At 47.4% G+C, this 19554-nt stretch overlaps 1 protein-coding gene across 6 annotated transcripts in view; it reads left to right on the forward strand.

Annotated features, from left to right (window-relative positions):
• The first annotated feature begins 905 nt into the window (after window positions 1-905).
• raly (RALY heterogeneous nuclear ribonucleoprotein) overlaps window positions 906-19554 on the forward strand; it is a 59190-nt gene continuing 40541 nt past the window's right edge. For 2 of the 6 annotated variants that reach the window (XM_015365161.2, XM_015365163.2), the window contains exons 1-2: window positions 906-1013; window positions 11662-11740. The gene's annotated coding sequence lies outside the window, so the exon portion shown is untranslated. Of the gene's footprint in view, window positions 1014-1752; window positions 1971-11661; window positions 11741-19215; window positions 19330-19554 lie in introns of those variants that run through there. The other 4 variants (XM_069179512.1, XM_069179514.1, XM_069179513.1 and 1 more) reach the window with 4 other exon arrangements.

Genomic DNA, 19554 nt, shown 5'->3' on the forward strand with positions numbered 1-19554 from the left:
AATGTGCACATATTGTAATTCTGCAATGAGACCTGCATGTCCAGATGTGTGCAGTAGGACAGGTGCGCTCAGATGAGTGCAGTAGGACAGGTGTGCTCAGATGATTGCAGTAGGCCTGGTGTGCTCAGATGAGTACGGTGTAATTCTCAGATGAGTATCTGAGAGAAAGAGAAACCCATGATAGCAAATAATGGGTTGTCTCCACTCCCAATGCACATTATTTAAAAAATACAATGGAAATAAAACCTAAGTCTGCTATATGTGTCTGGATATCATATATAATTGTGTTAGAGAAAAGTGAGTATGTTTAAAATCAATGGCTGTCCGGGTCCCTCATCAATAATAATTGTTTTGTAATATTGAACAGATGGTTCAGTAATAGCTTTCGCGGGTATGACAGTCCGTGCACACCAGTACCTCGAGCGCGTCGGCATTATGAACGCAGCGAGCAGTGCGTTTAAAAACGACACCGACCCCAAGTTCCGACTGATCAACACCGCCGTTCGCTGTGCATGTCTGTATACGCGTGTGAGTTCAGTAGTTTGTTACAGCGGCAGCGTCTCTCACGCGCGTCGCCTGCCGCGGCAGCTGACCGGCGCTCGCGCTCCTCGCGCGCAGCGCGGCCGGCACTGCCGGAATTCAAAAGGAGCAGGAGCCCTTTAAATACCGCCCACCACCAACTCGAACACGGGGGTGACGGACTCACGCGTTTCTACATCGCGGGCTGAAGCGCACGCCGTGCGGTGACGGCGGCAGGGCGGTGTGGTGCTGCTCATTCCTGGCAGTAGCCTCTGCTGCACCCGGGGCTTCTCCGACCGGTCACAAGAGAAACACGAGTCCCCTTACACCCCCCACCCCCCCCGAGGCGCGCCGGTGGTTGTGTCCACGCTGATAGAGGCTCGTGCGCCAGGCGGTGCTCAGCTGTCAGTGTGTCTGCGGCGCTGCTCTGTCCGCGTCTCTCGGTCTGTCTTACCCCTCTTTCAGCATTTTTATTGCCTCTGAAATTTTGCTTGGTGAGTACTTTCCCCCCTCTTCTAACATTTTCTTCTTCTTTTTCTTCTTCTTCGTCTTCTTTTTTTATTTTTGTTAATTTGTTGATTTTGGTTTGTTTTTGCATTTAAGCCTTTCGTTCCAAGGTTTCGCTGGTCTCACGCAATCTCTTTTTTTTATTATTTTTTAATTTTTAACGCATTTCGCCTTTTGGGTAGCAGATGATATTGCTGTTATGATTACGGTGTGTCGATACATGAAGAGCACGATTGTGCGGGGTTTTTTTTTCGTTTGTTAAGGAGTACCTATAAAGACTTTAAAATAATAATCTGTTTCGAGGAGGAACTAAATTGTTTTGTTTTTTCTTTTGTGTAACATTTTTCATGTTAACTCACTCTTTTGAGCCCATGGAGACATGAACATTCCTTTGCTGCTATTGAAATGTATTTTTTACATTTTTTTTCTTTACAGTAACGGTACCAAAGGTATACTTTGTCTCGCAGTGTAATATTCTTGTTTCTTCTACGCTCCTGTTCAGTGCAATGGTGACGGAGCCAGTCCGTTGAATATTAAGAAATGCACTTGAATGAAAGTTCCTTGAGATTTTCTTCTCTTTCTTAAGACATGCACGGCCAAGGTGCTGAATGGAATCATTTTGTACAATGAATGGGAAATTGTTGTTTTGAATCTCCGTGCACCGCCCTCATTCCCCTGTTTTTTTTTTTGTCTTTTTCTTATAATATTTCGCCTCACAACGTGCAGGGGGAAATTTCATCATGCTGTGCTTTTAAGATTTTGAAAAAGCAGGCAAGTCGACCACCGGGAAACAGACAAAACAGGAGAGAGAAAAAAACACCCCAAGTTAAGCCCGTTTTCCAATGCTTGGACGGTGTGTACTTGATCGCCTCGCTGTCAGGTGCCAGCGCAGAGCTGTGCTCTTTACTGACCGTGTGCTGAACTGCAGCATTCGGCGAAATCCGGTAATTTGTGCTTCCTTTTGCCTTATTATTATTGTATTGTTGCTGTTGCTATTGTGTTGCTGCTATTATTAAATATATACACAAATACAGTATGTCCCTCCCCCGTCTCTCCCCTCTGTCAGACGATGACTTACACGTACTGGCGGTTCTGATCACTTCAGTGCGCTTTTCCCCCACATGCTTCGTACCTGTGTCCCCCTGAACAAATCGCTCGGTCCGGGGAGCCGGGGAGCCGGGGTTGATATTTTTAATTAAGGATATAAGAGTGCCTCCGGAGTCCGCCGATCAGAGGAGCGCCGACTCTCGCCTCCCGTCGCTTTCGCGGTGACCCGGACGCGGCGGTGTCGTCGTGGTCGCCCGGCAGGGCCAGATCCGGGTGCCTGGGGGGCGCCGGTTCGGCCTGCGGGTCCGGGGCAGCCGGGCGGGCGCGAGGCGCCGGTGCCCCCTGGGCGGAACGGCGCGTGGAACCGGCTCCGTCACCTCCCGGGCGGCCGCACGGCCGGGCGGACGGGAGACGCAGCCGGGAGCTGCTGCATGTGGAGACAGCCCGGCGTCTCGGCCAGCCGGGCGCCCCCGCCGCCGCTCAGCCGCCTACAGTACCTCGGCGCACCAGGCAGCGCGGTGTTGTTTTCCCCGCTGGCTTGCTCCTTGGGACGCGCCGGTTTTGTCGTGTTCCGCCTCCCCCCCCCCCCCGCTCCCGGGACAGCCCTAAGACAGATCAAACTCCCCCAAGTCAGAGGTTCGGGGTTTATTCTGGGGTGCTTCTAATGACCAGCAGCCTTCAGTGCGGTTTTCCAGTCCGAAAATGAATCCCCTCATAAAGTAAATTATAGATGTATTGCCAGTTGTCCTTCGTAGATCATTAATGTATTTTTCCTACCGATAGCCGACAGCCTCATCTGAGTTACAAGCTTTAACTGGGAGTCATTTTTTGCTCTTTAGATGTTTAAGAACATCGCCTCATTATGGTGCTTTTTAATCATTTATTAACCAGGGTGAGCACTGATCTCTGCTGTGCAGCTGAAGAGCAGAAACCCACAATATGCCCCACAGCTGTCCCTGCTGAAGATAGACTCCTTCTGCAGGAGTGATGCACGTGCAGGCTGTGTGCGTGAAGCGATCCGTAGGCCAGCTTCTCCAAACACCAGAGGAGTCTCTCCTGGAAGCGGTTCTCTCGCGGGGGCGCCGGGTCTTGATGTCTTTCCTTCAGCTTTCAGCTAATGAGCTGGACAGCTGCGGACATGTGCCTCTACCGGATGTGCTTGAAATTCCCTTTGAAAGTGTGTGTGTGGTGCTGCCCCGCTGCTTGAGAAGAAAAGTTCGGGTCTGTTAAGCGAGAGCTCGGCGAGGAAGCAGTCCAGGTAGCCTGGCGTCCCAGGAGAGCTCCGGACCCGGAGCTTTCCTGCTGCCTGTTCGGCTGAAATCTGCAAAGGCCTTGACAGGGCTCCTGACCCGGTCCGGTCAGGCCTGAGCAGCGAAGCGAGGGATAGGAGACCCCAGGTGAGACAAGTTGTTATTACAAGTGTCTTTAGTGGACCAGTAGGTCCACTGTATCAGGACCACAATTTACAAACCAATACCCTAGCATGGTGACCGGGGGTAATAGGCGCTGTCTTCTGAATGAGATATTAAAACGTCCTGTATTCATGTCCCTATGAGTAGGGGTGTTTACCCTGGTGTTCTGGTTGTATCCCATTCTGGGCTTGAACAGTCTGGTGCCCCTGAAGTTCCCTTGTAACTCAGCTGATGCAGCAGTTTCTCACTCCTCCCCTTGATCCACTCTGTCTCCCAGGTGGGGGCTGCTGGTGCAGAATGGCCGCTGTGTGTCTCCCAGGAGGGGCTGTATTTTAGTGCTGGGTTGGAGTGTGTCCCTCCTGGAATTAAAAGCTATATATAGTTAAAATAAATTATGATTTTTTTCGTACTTCTCAGTTTGGTAACATTTTGTTTATTTGAAAAAGAAAGTCTTGCTGTAGTGTTTCTTTGATTGCCTCCACTGTACTGCGTACTGAGAAGAGCGCTTTCTTCCTCTGCTCAGTGTCTCCTGGGAAAAGAACAAGGGCTGGACTAGGAGAAAGACTGTGCCCACCGCCAACTGGAAACGGGCTGGTTACAATCTGGAAATCGGTACCAACTAAAGAACCTGATCAATCAGACAATTTAGGGCAAGCCTTTGGAAGGGGCAGGATTGATCAGAATCTCAGCTGTCTGCCTCCATGATGCTGTCAGTCAGGCTTATCATAGTGAAGGCAGTGAGGGGAAAAAGCCCATTCAATGCATCTGGGTGTTTCCATCCTTTAACACATAATTGTTTCCTGAAATAGTGTCTAAGCTGATCCAGAAGGATCTCAATGAATCTGCATCAGCCTGCTTCAGTAGAACAGTGTGCTAATCTGTCAGCGCTGTGATGGATGAGTCTCAGGAGCTACATCTATCCTAGCTTTTTGCACCAGAAGCATAATTTGTATAATTTCAGTGCGATGGAAATGAATTCTTTTAAGGCTGAATCAGTGTCAACACAGTTTTGTTTTTATTTCAAGTGATCCTCCTCCTTGACTCCCCCTGGCCCCCCAGTGCTTATGCATGATAAGACTATTTGAGCACACAAGAAATCCACAATAAACACAGGGAGTCTTTCCAGCTTGCATTGCCAAGTGCAGTGTGACCTGTGCATGTGTCAACATGTATACAGTATATAAGATGTTTGTTTTAGATGTGTGGTAGGAAACAAAGCAATACAGCACATTTATTGTGGAGATTTGAGGTCATATAAGTTAAAAAAAAAGTTTCTGCAAAGCCCCCTGCTGCTTGAAGTGCAGTCAGCAGACAGCTGTTTTCTAAATGTAACTTCCTCCTGAAGGGTGATGAAGGCATCTGTTGTTTCTTAGGAGCAAAGTGTCAAAGTAGGAAATGAGTAATACCTGTGGAGTTTGTTCAGGATTGTTTGAAGACTGATCTCAGTGAAGCTACAGAGTGTAATCAGTCTTTGTGCTGCAGGAACCTGCAGCGTTTTGGATTGGGTTTCCTGTGTACCTCTTGCTCCAGGTTCGGTTCACCTTCGATATCGGGACCATTTCTCTCGGAACCAGAACAGTTTGATTCTTTCCATCATCAGTGCTTGTAGTGTTCTTGCTGTTTTAAACTTTTCTTTTGGTTGGGTGGGTGTATGTGTTTCGATGGCTGCGTTCGCCTTCTGTCTGAGATGTTATCTGTCACAGCATGGACGTTCAGCAGTGGCAGCAGGTGTTTATTAATGACCCGGGAGGGGTGCGTCTGCAGGATATACTGTATATTCAACAACTAATCAATTCATAAGTCCACCGTGCGTCAGGAAAATCCCCAAATAATCATTTATATAGTAAGTCTGACTGCAGTTATTTGGTCAATCTTGGTTAAGACACAGTGACTGCATCTGCATAATGAAAATCACCTTTTATTCTCTTTGTTTGAATGCTGTGAAAATCTGCTTGACCCCCGGCTGGCGGTGCCTTGCAGAGACACTTTGTCCTTGGCGAGAGCGGAGTGTGTGCTGGGGGTGGGGGGAGGCGTCCGTGGGTTCGACATTAAGGGAAAACAGATGGAGAAGAGCTGCCGATAAATCAGCCGCCCTGAGACAGATAAGGCCGGTTTCCAAGTCGTTCTCCATCTGTGTCTGGTTTAACTTTGTATTATTTAGAAAGCGCAGGTGTGACCGGGCCTCTAAATAAGACAGACTGTTAAAAATCCGGCGAGCTTATTGCTTCCTTCATCGGCTTGGTGCTGCGTTAATGGGTTTTAAATGAGGCACAGAAGATAAGTCTTAAAACGGCAGCTGTGGGGGCTCCCCAGTGGCTCAGGTAGGAAAGACGCGTGTCAGTGAGCGAGCCGAGCCCTGTGGCCCTGGCATCGCCGGTCCGAGTCCGGAGCGTGCTGGGTGCCGGCTGTGCCTGGGATCCCCTGGACAGGGGTGCTGCGGGGGCTGGTGGGGTGTCGCGGGAGCGGCGTGTGACCCGCCACAGGATGCCCGGTCCGCTGCGGGGCGCCGGGGAGCTCGCAGTGTGTAAAATGGCAGATGGCTCAAGCGCCTGTGAGGAGAGTGCGCGGGGTCCTCGCTCTCTCCGTGCTGCTGCCAAGTCCAGATTGTGGGGGTACACCAAAGGGAAGAGCTGGAAAGTCCCAGTTTGTAAAAGGCGGAGAGACAAGGACATTATTTTCTGGTGTGGCAACAGGGACAGTGTGTGCATTGATGAGTGCAGTGCTGAAGAGGGCATGGAGCTTGACTGGGACTACGTGCTGTGGGTTGAGTCTGGGGATTTCCCGGAGAAGAACGCCTGTCCAGGACTGATTCCTGAAGTTGCTCTGCAGTGAGAAAATGTCTCATAGAGACAGGATAAGCTGGAGACCTAAAACTCCATCTAAAACTATGGAGGCTGGGGGGTAAGCCTTCAGAACTGCTATCCAAAACCATTAGCCCGGAATGCAAACAATTTCCTGGATTTTTTTTTTACAGGGCTGTTTCTTTCTCGTGAAAGTTAATGCACTGCTAAGTGACAGTTTGGAGTCTGGCCTGGCCTGGAAAAGGGGAGATTCATTGTCAAGTGCTTTCTGTACAGCTGTGTTCAGCACAAAATGCATAAAAGTATGCAGGTCCACCATGCTGCTCTATGTGGGCCAGCCTCTATTCACTGTATGGATTTCTTTTATGGTAAAATGTTTTAATCAGAGGGTTCGGTGGAGTAGTGGCTTATGGAAGATGTATTAAACAGCCAGGGATGGAATTTCAGCAGTAAGAAAAAAAGACACAGGCTTAATTTTCGCTCCGTGCTCAACCATTTAGATTTCAGGCTCAGTGAATGCAGTGCTGGGGCTGTAAAGCAAGATTGGCCTTTCCCTTTGATCAGAGGCAGCCTTCTGTGTGAAGAGAGTTTCAGAGCCTCAGCTAGCCACAGTCTTCACTCTCCGGTGCAGTAATTGGATTTAGGAACTGCGTTTCTTATAGACAAAGTGTGAGATGGCTGTACAGTGTGTTGTCATTATATGGAAAGCTTTCTTAACAAAAAGCCATGTGTAGCTTGGAGGTGAATAGATTCCTCCTGCTGATATTCTCATCCCTGTGTCTGGTAAGGAAAAGACACTACAGTTGTCATTTGTTTTCTCTCTTCCTCTTCTTGTGCTTTCTTTCTCAATTGCTCCCTTTACATCTGTCAGTTTATATAATGAGGTACAATTAGACTATTTTAAATGCAGTTTTTTTTCCAGCCCTGACTGCGTGAGCCTGGCAATAATAATGAATGAATAACCGTAATAGGAAAAGTTGACATACTGATAATACCACTTAAGTAATGGCTTCACTTTTGAAAGCTGCACAATAAAATAATGCTGTTTAAAATATCATCCAATGGCACACTAGATGTAACATTACAGGTATTGCTATTATAAGCTGAATGCTTTTAATCTTATTTATGTCTATTATGCTCTGGAGGTCTGAAGTCTGCTATTTCAGTAGCACTTTAAATCCATAACACACACCAGCTTTAAAATAAAAAAAAGCTTTAGGTTTCTTTCTTGGTCAAACAGCATCTCTCTGATGAAACTGCGACTCTGCCTCGTGTCCTCCGCATGAGAGGGCCAGCAGTGTGACTCCTGTACAGGGAAACTTGGCTGGAGGAGTGGAGGTGGGATCACAGAGCACGCAGGCTGGGCTCACTGCCTTCTGCAGCTCTGGGTTTTGCAATCCAGCGGTTCCTCTTGTGTCAAGATGGGTCAGAATGTTGCAGTCACGTGTGCAAGAGCCACAGGGGCACTACTGCCCCCTGCTGGTGGAGCCCAGTGCCTCTTGTTGGTAAGAGATCGGCAAAGCACGTCGGCCCACAGACACTCAGATGCACCACTCTGACGTGCTCTCGCTGTTGCCAGGGGCGAAACCAGGGATCTGAAGGTCAAACTGGACAGTGTGCATGGCCAGGGGTCAGTGGCCCTGTAATGTTGATGCGAAGCAGCCCTCTAACCCCTGTTTCTTTAGGCTGCGCTGCTTGTGCTGGCTGCTTGTTGCTGTCAGGTAGACAGGACATCACAGCGGGGATGGAGAGAGCTGTAGCTTGGTGCTGGAACAGTCAGTACAGAATTCAGGATATCAAAGCTGATGAACTCCCTTGGATTCATGCTGTGGTTTCGAGAGCATGTCGGGAGTTTCCTGATTCCATGTGTACGCGCAGCATTTCGGGAAGCGAGGGGCTCCTGTGACTGGGGTCCACGTCCCCCCGCCTCATGTCTGCCCTTCCTCGGGGGTGGTTGTGTCACCTTGTTCGTTCTGCCTCTGTCTTCTGCACAGATGGAAAAGCTGTGCTTGCCTGGGATGGTGCGGAAAGGTTTTGCTCTTTGGCATCGACCCTGTGTTTGTGTGCGTGCTTCAGCTGTTTGTTTTACTGAGGAGTGCAGCCGTACTCGCTGTTCATCCACTGTGAATATGATTTATTAAAAGCTAAGGTCCCAATTCTAAAGAAGAGTGACTCACCACGCCATCGATCAGCCCCCCACCCGCCAGCCGGCGCGTTTATCGTTCGGTATCCGAGAACCATTTTCAGCTTGGTTTGTGAAGACTAAAGATAGAGATATTGCTGTGTTGCTCTGATGTATAGAGAGTACTGTATATATATATATGCATCTTTTGCATTTTCCCCCATGTTTTTAATCTAAGCAGTGCAATCCTTAGAATTGAAGAACAAGCTTCTATTTAGCTCAGTCATCTTACGAGGGTTATAGCAATGGTTAAAGTGTGAAACTGATCACGCTATATTGCTGTTCCCTGATTTCTCAATTACAGTATTTAATTAGTTTCTGTATTCTTTGTTAACATTAATTATTGGAACCAGGCTTCTCTGTTGTCGCTCTCTATCAGTCCAGAGATTCTTCTGCTGCCTGCGCCTGAAATACAAAGACGAATGTGAAAAGTCTTTGTGGTCCGGCTCATTGCACATCCCAGGCACGGCAGCGGTGTGGCGAGGTGGCTGGAGCCCTGGGCTTGCAGCTGGAGGACTGTGGGTCCAGATCCCAGGTGGGCACACCCTGGAGGAAAGGCTGTTGTGCTCCTGAGCAGAGTGCCTACCCCCGGATTGCTCCGGTATAATGCCCAGCTGCATAAATGGATCCCGATGTGCGTCACTTTGGATAAAAGCATCTGCCAAATAAATTAATAATAATAAAAGCCGAGTTCTACCCCGCAGTCTGCGCTCGCACACAGCAGCAGCCACTTAGTTAATGGCAAGAGAAGAGCGCGCTCTTCTTTTCTCCAGCAAACGCTCCCGCCTCGGCTTGACATTCCGGCAGGCGGGACAGAGCTGTGGGCCGTGTAGCCGACAAGGACGTAGCGCTGATCGGATGTGGGGGACCAGTGAAGTTCTGGATCGGAGGGCTGTGGCTCTCTGCACGCCAGGCTGCCGTGTCCCGGCAGCGTGTTGCCGCGGAGGCGAAGGCCTTTGGAAAGGGCTGGCGATGTTCTGTGGCAGGCGTGCGTCCCGGGACTGGGAATATGCTGTACGACTGGGGCATGGAAAGCGAAAGTGTGATTGAGACACACACCTCTTGCACAAAGCTAACAAAAGTAGCCTGAATTACTAGTTTAGCATGCATGGGCATTCAACAGACATGGTGTGTTAGTGCTGTTACTGGAGGCAGCAGCATCATAAAATGCAAAGGATCAAGTAAAGGTTTGTTCCATGCTGAAAAGAGAAGAAAGGAAAGGAAACACAATTCTTTTCAGCAGGGAATAAACCTTTACTTGTTCCTTTACAGCCTACGCATGCTGACGCAGCTCCTGACTTGAACTGCATCATGAAATGTACAGTAAAGGGAGCATTTTAAAATACTCGAGCTGGAATCTGTAATGTGCAGCACTGTCACCCGTGCTCTGCGTTCAGTAGTGTTCTACAGGAACAGACTGACCTCCTGCTGCCAGAGCAGACTGATCCATTTCAGGTTTTATGAGCTGCAGGCAAGAGCTCAGATTTTCCTGACAAAGCAGGAAAGCAATATATTATACATTCATTTTTAAGCCATTAAACATTTTGTTTTGTTTTTTCATTTGTTTATTGATATTTACTAAAGTAAAAATAAACTAACTGTCCTGAATGTGCTCGTACTAAATCTCTAAATGCGAAATTGCTGTTTTCCTAAAAGAACATGCCCTGGCTTTTATTCCTGAAAGGTGTGCAGGGCGCAGGATGTGATCAGGGTTAGCGAGATAAGATAAGTCAATCTCGACTTGAGTGGCCAAGTGAGGAAAAAAACTCAAGATAAAGCACTGAAGAAATAATTCAGAGATAAGATTCCACTACTCTGGATGGAATAAAAAAAAATATTCTTTGGCTGCCAAAGTCCCTGTTAGCAGTGCTAGCTGTGCGCTAATGGGAAAACAAGTAGAAATCTGTAGAGCTTTCCCCAGAAGCATGCTGCAGAATTATTTGCAGAATAGCTTTCGTTCCATCAAGCTGCACAAGACTGAGCCACAGAATGTGACCTTTTACGGAATTTAGAAAAGACAAGGTCTTCTTGTGCCGGTGGAGGGGGTGAATGTGCTGTGCAGAGACAGCCCTGCGGTCTCCCTCCCCAGGGGGACCCCACCTGCCTGTCTGGCGGGGACTCTTCCAGATTCATCTCTCCAGGGATCCTAACGAGTCTCCGCTGGCCGGGATTGGATGCCAGGTTATCTCTCCAGGCCTGCCAGCATGTCAATGCTCCTGGCTTGCCCTCATCAATACTCCATCCAAGGAATGTGCCCGGCGTAAGGCGCTTATCGCTGACGCGCTTAACGAAAGCGTCTGATGGCAGGACTGAGGCAGGGGGGGCCGGCTGCTGGTTTAGGGCAGGCATTGACGAATCGATTATCGTGGCCCCTGGGTAATGGGTTATCTGTATTGACCATCCGCGCACAACACCTAACGCAGATTTATCATTTTCCTCCAGTGTACGTCGCTATTAATCCAACAGTTTGTTCATTAGAGGAGAAGGGGGGGATTTGTTACCTTTACTGCTTTATAGATCTACCTGGACTATTGTCGTGAGGATAGTAATAACGTTGCACATGTTCATAAACATTTCAGAGCCGGAAGATCCTAGTTCTGCTGTTTTCTTCTGGACTAGTTTTATTTTTTTCTGTTGGGAACAGCGGCCTGCGGAGGGGAAAAGCTGTGTCCGAGGCCTCTGTTCTCCCTGACGGGGAATGGGGGTGTCTACTTCGCTGTCCCAGTGTTGGCATGCTGGCGGTGGTATCTAAGTGTTTTTGTGCTACTCTGCACAGACACTGTGAGCTTTATTAAGGCCGATCCGTCTCTGGAGCCCGAGATACCAGCACTTCAACACACAAGCTGATGGCAGCATTTCTGCTGTGCGTTCGAAGATGTGAATCTTTAGAGGTTTTGGAGGGCCATTTATAAGACTCAGCATCAGTTCAGGAGTAAAGCAATTTATCTTATTGATCTCTGCTGAAACACTACTTTTCTCATGGAAGTAAACTTATTGTTTTTCTTTTCATCAATAGTAACTGTAATAATTGTAATAATGATAATAATATCTTTTTTTAAAAGAAACTGCTCTTGCCGTCTTGATGCGCGAGATGTAATGAGATTTTGGGAGTGGCGATCGGCGCTCCGGTCTGCTGGAAGTGGCCGTTTCACTCCTTCACACAGCCAATCACCTCACTTCTTTTAAATTGCAGGCCCCCCACTAGACTCCGGGCTGCGAGCACTCGGACTGCGTTCCAAGTATCAGAGCGCCCTCCTGCCCAGAGTAGACAGGTATGTGTGCGGATCAGCCCCTGAGAACGCAGGACAGGCTCGAGACCAAGAGGCCGCCCTTCTGCACACCTGACACACCTGGCTGCTCGTGTCTCGTTGATCCAGGGGTCTTGTCCATCTGGGATGTGGGATGTGGCCTGTCAGCGTGTCCCATATCCCCCTGCTCCTCTCGGCTCTTCGTCCACTCTGTTTCCCCAGGGCTCCTCCTCTGTGTCCCGCGGTTGAAGCAGAGGTCGGGTTCCCTTGTTAGGCAGGACGGGGGAAAGTTACATAGTCCCTTCCGTTCACCCTAGGCTTGGACAAACCCCGGCTTGTTTGTATGATGTATTTTGAGGGCCTTCACTTGAGGTTTTCACTTGGTCGAGCACCAGCAGGGTGCTCACAGCTTTACGAAGGGGTAGATTATTGATCCTGAGATCGCTTGTGTTAACAAGAGAACTGCAGAAATCTGCAGCTCTCTTGCAGTAAAACTCTAATGGAAACAGAATGAGGATGATGTCGAAAGTATTGCTTCATAAAAGTTAAGAAGCAGCATCGGTTTGGATTCATCTTTATTATTTAAGAGTGGTTTAGGAATATCATGTGTGAGCTTTTATTTTTTTTTGGTTTAGGATGCTCCTAAACAAAAAAAGCTGTAGGAGGTGGGTGATGTGAATGAAGAAGCTCTCGGTTTAGACCTCTAGAGTGGTTCTGTACAAGAACTGGGAAGAGAAAATAATCTACACAAGAATCTGCAGGGAAAAATATTCTGGCAAGGTTTTAACCTTAAACACACGGCTTTATGGAAAGAACTTTCCAAATCAAAGGGCAGGTGTGATTAGGGCTTAAAGCAATCATACAAGCCTTGGATTATTAATATTTTCAGTAACTGAGTATAATGAAATAATTTTGTAATTTTTTTTTCCATCTGCTGTCTAGCTGTTAAGAGCATGTTATTATACCATGTCTGTCCTAAGCAGTATTGGGAAAAATCCATATTAAACTATATCCACCCTGGTGAAGGCAGCACAGAAACGCAGGGGACAGAGGCAACACTGAGCAACACCTGAAAAACCCTTTTCTGACAGACAGGATGTGAGCGTCCCACACAAAAGTCTCCTATCCCTGCCGCCTGCTTGCCTCCTTGAAATTAGGGAGTCGCAGTGGCTTCTTCATCCATCACCTGTTTCTGATTCAGCAGACTGGTAATCCGCTCCCCTGCCTTCCCTCCCGCATGGGAGCTGGGAGATAAGGGCATGAAAATCACGACGAGGGATTTTCACTGTAGGAGGGAAAGCAGGCAAGTCCATCGCAGACGTGGCGGGACGGCGCCCCGTTTCCGTGTCAGAGGTCGAAGGTTTCGGGGTGTCCTGCTGATCGCGGCTGGGGGTACTCGTGTCTGGGGGCAGGGGTGCTTTGTGTTCAGGTGATCCTCTGTGGGGATCCTCCTCCTGCACCCCAAACTCCTCGCCCGCCTGACCCCACCTCCCCCCATCAGTCGCTGACACCGGGAGAGCAGGGACAAATAAGACGGATGATGAGTGCATCTAGAGTGAAAATGGTATAAAAACGTTAGTCAGGCGTTAACATTCGTCAGACGTCTCCATTCCAACGGTACACATTTCTCCTGGGCTCTCGCCTGCATAGCGAGAGGCTGGAGGAGTCATTTGCTTGTGCAGTCAATTAACAGTCTAATTTGATATCGGAATGCAGATATGTCATGTATGAGAGAAATAATTGCTTGGTGATGGAAGAATATCTCATTACCACCTTATTGTTTTTTCATCCAATTATCTTATAGTCTAAATCCTAACGTATGTATTTAATACGGAGCCTTTTGAGAATATGTGTATTGAAAACAAAAGGTGTCTTTCTGGCGATACTTCCTGGTTTTCCAGGACATTATCACGTGCTTCAATTACTTTGTGTCTGACTTCCCACGGCACAAGAACACCCTGAATGCTCTTGGACAAATTGATATCTGGCATATCGTATCTTTGTTTCGTATCGTACCATTTTAGTTAAACTGTTGCACCTTGCTGTCTTAGTTAAGAAGAGTGTAGTGGGTAGAATTTTTAAAGCTTACAGTCACCAGTGAAATGTCTTGAAGGCAGTAGTCTAGGGCGGCAGCTTCTTTGCATTTTGAATTGTGTTTTTGCTGCTTTAAGTTGTTGCAGCTTTGCAGTGCTGGCTCATATTTTGAGGTAATACCAGCTTCCAGGCTTTCACACTGCCCTGTAATTTCATTTTTTTTAATACTGAAAGCACCCAAATTATGACAGAGCAGCTGCATGTGAAATGGACAGGACCACAATTGTGTGCTTTCCCTTCAATCAGAATGAAGCATGGACAGCTCGTCTTGTCCCCCACTATAATTAGCCTGGTGCCTCTCCCCCTGCAAGTGTGCGCTGTGATGCCCCTCTGAATCATTGCCTCCTAGAGCTTTACAGATCGGCGAGGCAATTAGAATTTCACTGAGCTTTGATTCTCGATTGATTTGTTTGTGATAATTCAATTTAGAAGCTTGTTTCCTCTCGGATTGCGAGATGGGAGGAGAGGAGAGGGGGATGGAAACTATGACAGATGCAGACTGCCTGCGGCCTGTTTGCAGAGCTCTGCCGGGAGAGATACGGGCCTGGAAAGCCGTGATGGAGTAATATTTTATGTTTTGTGGTTGGATTTTTGTTATCATGAGAACTTGCAAGAAGTGGCACCCTTCTTTCACTTCTCAATAAATGCCAGTCTGAGTCATGCATGACGGCTAACGTGAAATATGAAAATGTTTACTGGCTAGAACAGGGTATCAGTGAGACATTGAGCTATTTGCAATCCAGAATGTAACTAAAACAGTTCAACACAGGGCCTTGTGGATGGGAGGCATGTGATCATGTGGTCTTAGTGTGATCTTGTGTAATTCACTCAGCAGAATAGTGTCAGGTTGCCATGGAGCTCTAAATACTGTATCGTGTTCGAAAGAGGAAAAAGAGCGACAGGCTATCAAGTGCCTGGCGAAGTCCATAAACGGTCAGTCAGAGGGAAGACTCCGGGGTGAGCTGTTGGTGTGTGGGAGAGCAGTGGGTGTGATCTGTGCAGCACGCCGCATGAGCACCGCCTGGATGGCACGCCTGTGTGTGGTCTCCATCCGGACGCAGTAGAAGGTGTTTGTGCCAAGTCTGCGCAGTTTTCTGTCGGCATTGCTTAGGTGTTCGAAGAAACTGATTTAAAGGTCCACACTGTTATGTCAATGTACAGGCCTGTCCTGTGAGTCTCAGGCCTGGATTGTACCGCAGCTCTGCTGTTAGGTATGCACTCCTGTCCTCTTTGCTTGAATTTCACAGTTCCTCTGCAATCTTCCATCCTTGCTTCTAACGCAATAGCTTTTATCTTTAGGGTCATAAGGGGAATAAGCTTATTTACGCAGAGTACTTATTAGAGCAATTATTTCCCAGTATGGAAAAATATGTTATTTTACAGTGCTAAAGTACAGTTGTACAATATAGTTAAACCTCTGCACTCTTTTATTAAGGCTTCTAGGGTTTGATTTTAAATTTAGTTAGGCTTCAGATATCAGTTATCAGATATCAGATATCAAACTGTCTACATGTTTACTTGCACATTGTCTATTGTTTGTTTGTACATTGTCTTGATGCACTGTTTGCACTTTGTCTTGTTTTTTACACTTGTTTTACAATCGAGAGACTTTCTGTAAGTACTGTAAGAATTCCATTGTACCAGTACTGGTTACATATGGCAATAAAGTTCAAGTTCAAGTTCAGTTGTCTTGTTGAGGATTATCGTAGTACCACTGCCGATTGCACTTTCGGCCAGTACTCTTCAGTCTCTCCAGGGCACCCACCCTCTCCTCAGAATCATTACCATCCACCTTTTGAGAATCCTTTTGTTTTTCCTTTGTGGTGTGCACTGAGATTCATACCGCCTGACCCAGCATCACCTATATCGGAGGAATCGCCCTGTGCTGTTGTGTGTGGGCAGCTGCCCCTGCAAGCAGTGTCCCTCAGTCTGGCTCCCCAAGTCGTGATCCGGCGGCCACAGGCAGTTGCCTGTCTTTGTTTCCATCTGAGAAAGAACTGGACTTATCAGACCGTCAGCCTGTATTAGAACTGGGGCCGGACAGGAGAAATCTCTCTCTTCATCCATCTCCCTTTTCACAGTGCTGAGAGCTCCATAATATCTGCTGACACAGCCGTTGCTACGATATTTTGATCTTACAAGCTACTTCCTGTATTGTTTTAAGGGGGTTGAATATCTAAGACCACCAAAGTCAAATTTAACCTACAGTAAATGTGTCTTTTGAGCATCTGTGTGTTTAAAGAAAGATACTCCATGGTAATCTGCTAATAAGAAATAAAATCTACCAACAAAACTGGTAAGAATACAGGTGCTAGTGGATACCTCATCATCATAATATCAGGATTATTAACAAATAGTGGGAGTAGGGGATGGGAATGTTACTGTAAACAACATTTAAAATCACAAGGAATATAAATGCAAGAGTCTCTACCATCCTACATCTGTACCTGATAGTAAAGCAGGTACTAAGGTACTCTAACTCCAGGCCAGATCTCGTTCGTTACTGCTACAGTGTGCCAGTTCTCGGGAACGACTCCTTGCTTGTGGTGTAGGCCGGTGCAGTCCCTTGGCACACCTGTGTAGTTTGGGTGAAAGTTGCAGTTGCAGGGGATCTGCAGACGCTGATCACTGTCAGTATTGATGGTGGGCATGCAAACAGGAAGCAGCTTTCACAATGATCAATCTTTTCTCTATGTATATTGAATTACTGCCCAAAGAGAGCACGATGTAAACACTGCGTACAGAGACATCAATATCGTGTTTTTTTTTTATCCGATTTCCTCTTGGCCTCTAACGTTCCCAGCCTGCAGGGCTAACGAGCTTGTTTCAGGACGCTCAGGTTGCCGACGTGAGTTGGGATTTGCTTAAAGAACTGTAAGCTTTTCTGGTTGCATTGACTCTTTTTAAAAAAAATAAAGACACAGTACATCATCCCCATGGCTGTCTTTTTAATCAAAAAAGGTTAAAAAAAAGGTTAATTTGACCAGCAGTCTCATTACATGGGCTAAGCCCTTTCTGAAAATTCACAGTGTACAATAAATGGACATATCAAAGACTATGCAGTACATTTATTGTTAAGGTCAGCTTCCTGGGATCCTTGAAGAAATGGCTAGGAGGCTTCTTGGATTTGATTGGGTAGTTGTAACCAAGTGAATAAGTCAAGACGAATGGCTCTCATTTGTCGCTACTTATCACACTCTTGTCATAGACGTTTATGAGACTTGGTAAGCAGGGGAGAGAATGGTACAGAACCTGCAGCCTTAGTGTTGTAAAGACTGGCAAACAGGCTTGGCTCACATGAGAGTCTTTTCAGAGGAATGGACAAAGCTCACGGACAATACGCAAACATTTCAGCTGTGTCCAGTGCTGGATTCCTAGATGGCCTCTGTTGTTGTCGGTCTTGTGCTTCACAGCATCACTACAAGACCACATGTTCCACAAGCAGGTGCATGTCTGTTTTGTGCTGTCAGTACATGAGCTGGAAATCGCTCTGCATAGACTACCCCTGAGTCCATATTTAGTCCAGATCCGTAGCACGACAGCATGACCCCCAGCTCTGTGCTTCTGAGGGCTTCGTAATCCTAAACGTGATGCCGCTAATTGCTCGTCATTCTAGTTTTTTATTGTTGCAGCGCGGCTGTGGTTGCAGAGTTTCTCTCTCCTCAACGCCATGCGGATTAACGCTCCACTTCTAATGCGTTTGTTGGCTGGAAGACCGGCCGCCATCTGCCACATCAGTTTAGCTTCTTTCTTTCCCTCCTCATCTCTTCGCCTGACAAAAGCTTGCGTGTCGCTGGGCGATAATCTCCGGCAGCCCGCAGAGGGGGGCGCGCTGTGATTTAGAGAAATGAAGAGTTCTCTTAAGACCTTGTTTCCTCTGGGCTCCGGGATGGTTGTGGAGCCGATCTAAGTGGCACAAAGCCAAGAGAAGTTTAGATACAATATCTGGAGACGAATTTCTTTGCATACTCTTTTTTTTGCCATGTGTATTAATATTCACGCAGGCATCTTGCATATCTTGGCAGCACCTGGTTTAACTTCCAAAGAGGAAGTGCTATTGAAGCAAACTTCCTTAAACCGTAGTTCACCATAATTCCTGTGGACAGAACATACAGACTGCACTCTGGGTCTGGAATTGAACCCAGGGTGCCACCACACTGCCCACAGTAATAAACAAGCGATTAAAATAAGATGTAGTATTCGTGTTGGGCTGTCCTGTCTAAACTCTTTCGGAGGAAAATGTTTTTTGCCTGCTGCTCCTGACCTTCAGTGACAGGTCTGCTTCAGGACCGTGCTGGTGCTGTCCGGAACGCCGTGACCGTGACCGGATGTGAACTTCAGACGGTTTTTCCCTATTGTCTCTTGTGTTTTCATGTTCGTTGTTGTTGTTGTTGGAAGTTTCGGATATTATTTGCTGTATCAAACAACAAACCAATCGTAAGCAGGCTTTGTTTTTGCTGTGCCTTGTGAATCGGGCGCTGCGTGTGGGGGAGACCTAGGAAACGGAGTTGAAACTGCTGCTTCGTGGCTTGACCAGTGTCCTTGGACCCGTCTCCTGCCTTTCCACTGGGCTTTTACAGACTGTTCACTAACTCCTTGCAGCCTTTTGTTCTGCTGAAAGTGTTTCAACTGCCACCAAATGCAAGATTGTTGACCTAAAAAAAAATCAATCAGTGTTTTATTCCTTTGCTTTCCCATTGTATCTCTGCATAATAGGCCTTTTTATGTAAAACCAGGCAGAAAAAAAGCCATTAGCTGGCTTCCTCTTCCAAGGCCTCCTGCTTTCTTTTTATGATCTTTTACTCTTTCTCCGCTTCACACATCCGGGCCACAGCCTCTCTGTGCGCTCTTCTTGCTGTGCAGTTATCTCTATTAGCTCTAATTAAAGGGAATGTGTTAAAAGGGTAAAAAGTACTGAACTCATGCAGTATCAAAAGCTGACATGAGCTGTAATTTATTTCTGCCCTTTTCCCTCCTGCCGGTACCAGGTAATTCTGCTGGCTGTGGAAAGCCCAAGGTCACTCAGGAGGCAGGGAGGGTGCACTGTATACGCGCTGGTCCATCATGAGCTAAAGTAAGGAGACCTGGCCTCTTTCTGCTTAGTGGCCACCTGCTGAAAGTCAGGGCGTCTGAGAGCAGGAGTGCAGTTAGTTTGGTTCTGTTTCTGGGGTGGCAGGGAGGCTGAAGTGGGGAGTATAGGAAACTTAACCAAAATTGAAAATACTGTTCAATTTGTCCACGGTCCTCCAGCAATCAACAGCTAAAAAGCCATGTTCACTCCTTCGAAAAACGTCTCCTTAGATGATCCCCCCCTGTTCTTTGGTGTAACACTGTGCTCTAGCGTTTGGCTTTGTGTTGTTCAAGTGCAGCTCAAACGCAGCGTTCCTCACCAGCCCACCCCTCCAGTCAGATGTTTCACAGCCAAGACGCGATCGAGTCAGGCAGTTCTCCGTCCCCTGCGACTGCCAGTCCGTAGGAGGTTCTGTGACCCGGGTCATCGTCCGACAGCAGCACCAGACGTGAGCTCATTCTGTCCGTCTGGTCAACATGTTTGGCCATGTTCTTGTGTAGAGCAGTGACCACGGAATAAAGAAACCTGTCTCCAAATCCCACCCACACTCCCAGAAAGTGTGTAAAAAGGTGCCAGCAGCACCCCATGAGCAGGGTGTCCACACGGGACTGGTAACGGGTGTTTATGAGCGGTGAGGTATTGGAAAGCCAAACATATTTTGTCTCAGGAAAGG

Source organism: Lepisosteus oculatus, chromosome 16 (genome assembly GCF_040954835.1).
Source record: "Lepisosteus oculatus isolate fLepOcu1 chromosome 16, fLepOcu1.hap2, whole genome shotgun sequence".
NCBI classification, from domain to species: Eukaryota; Metazoa; Chordata; class Actinopteri; order Semionotiformes; family Lepisosteidae; genus Lepisosteus; species Lepisosteus oculatus.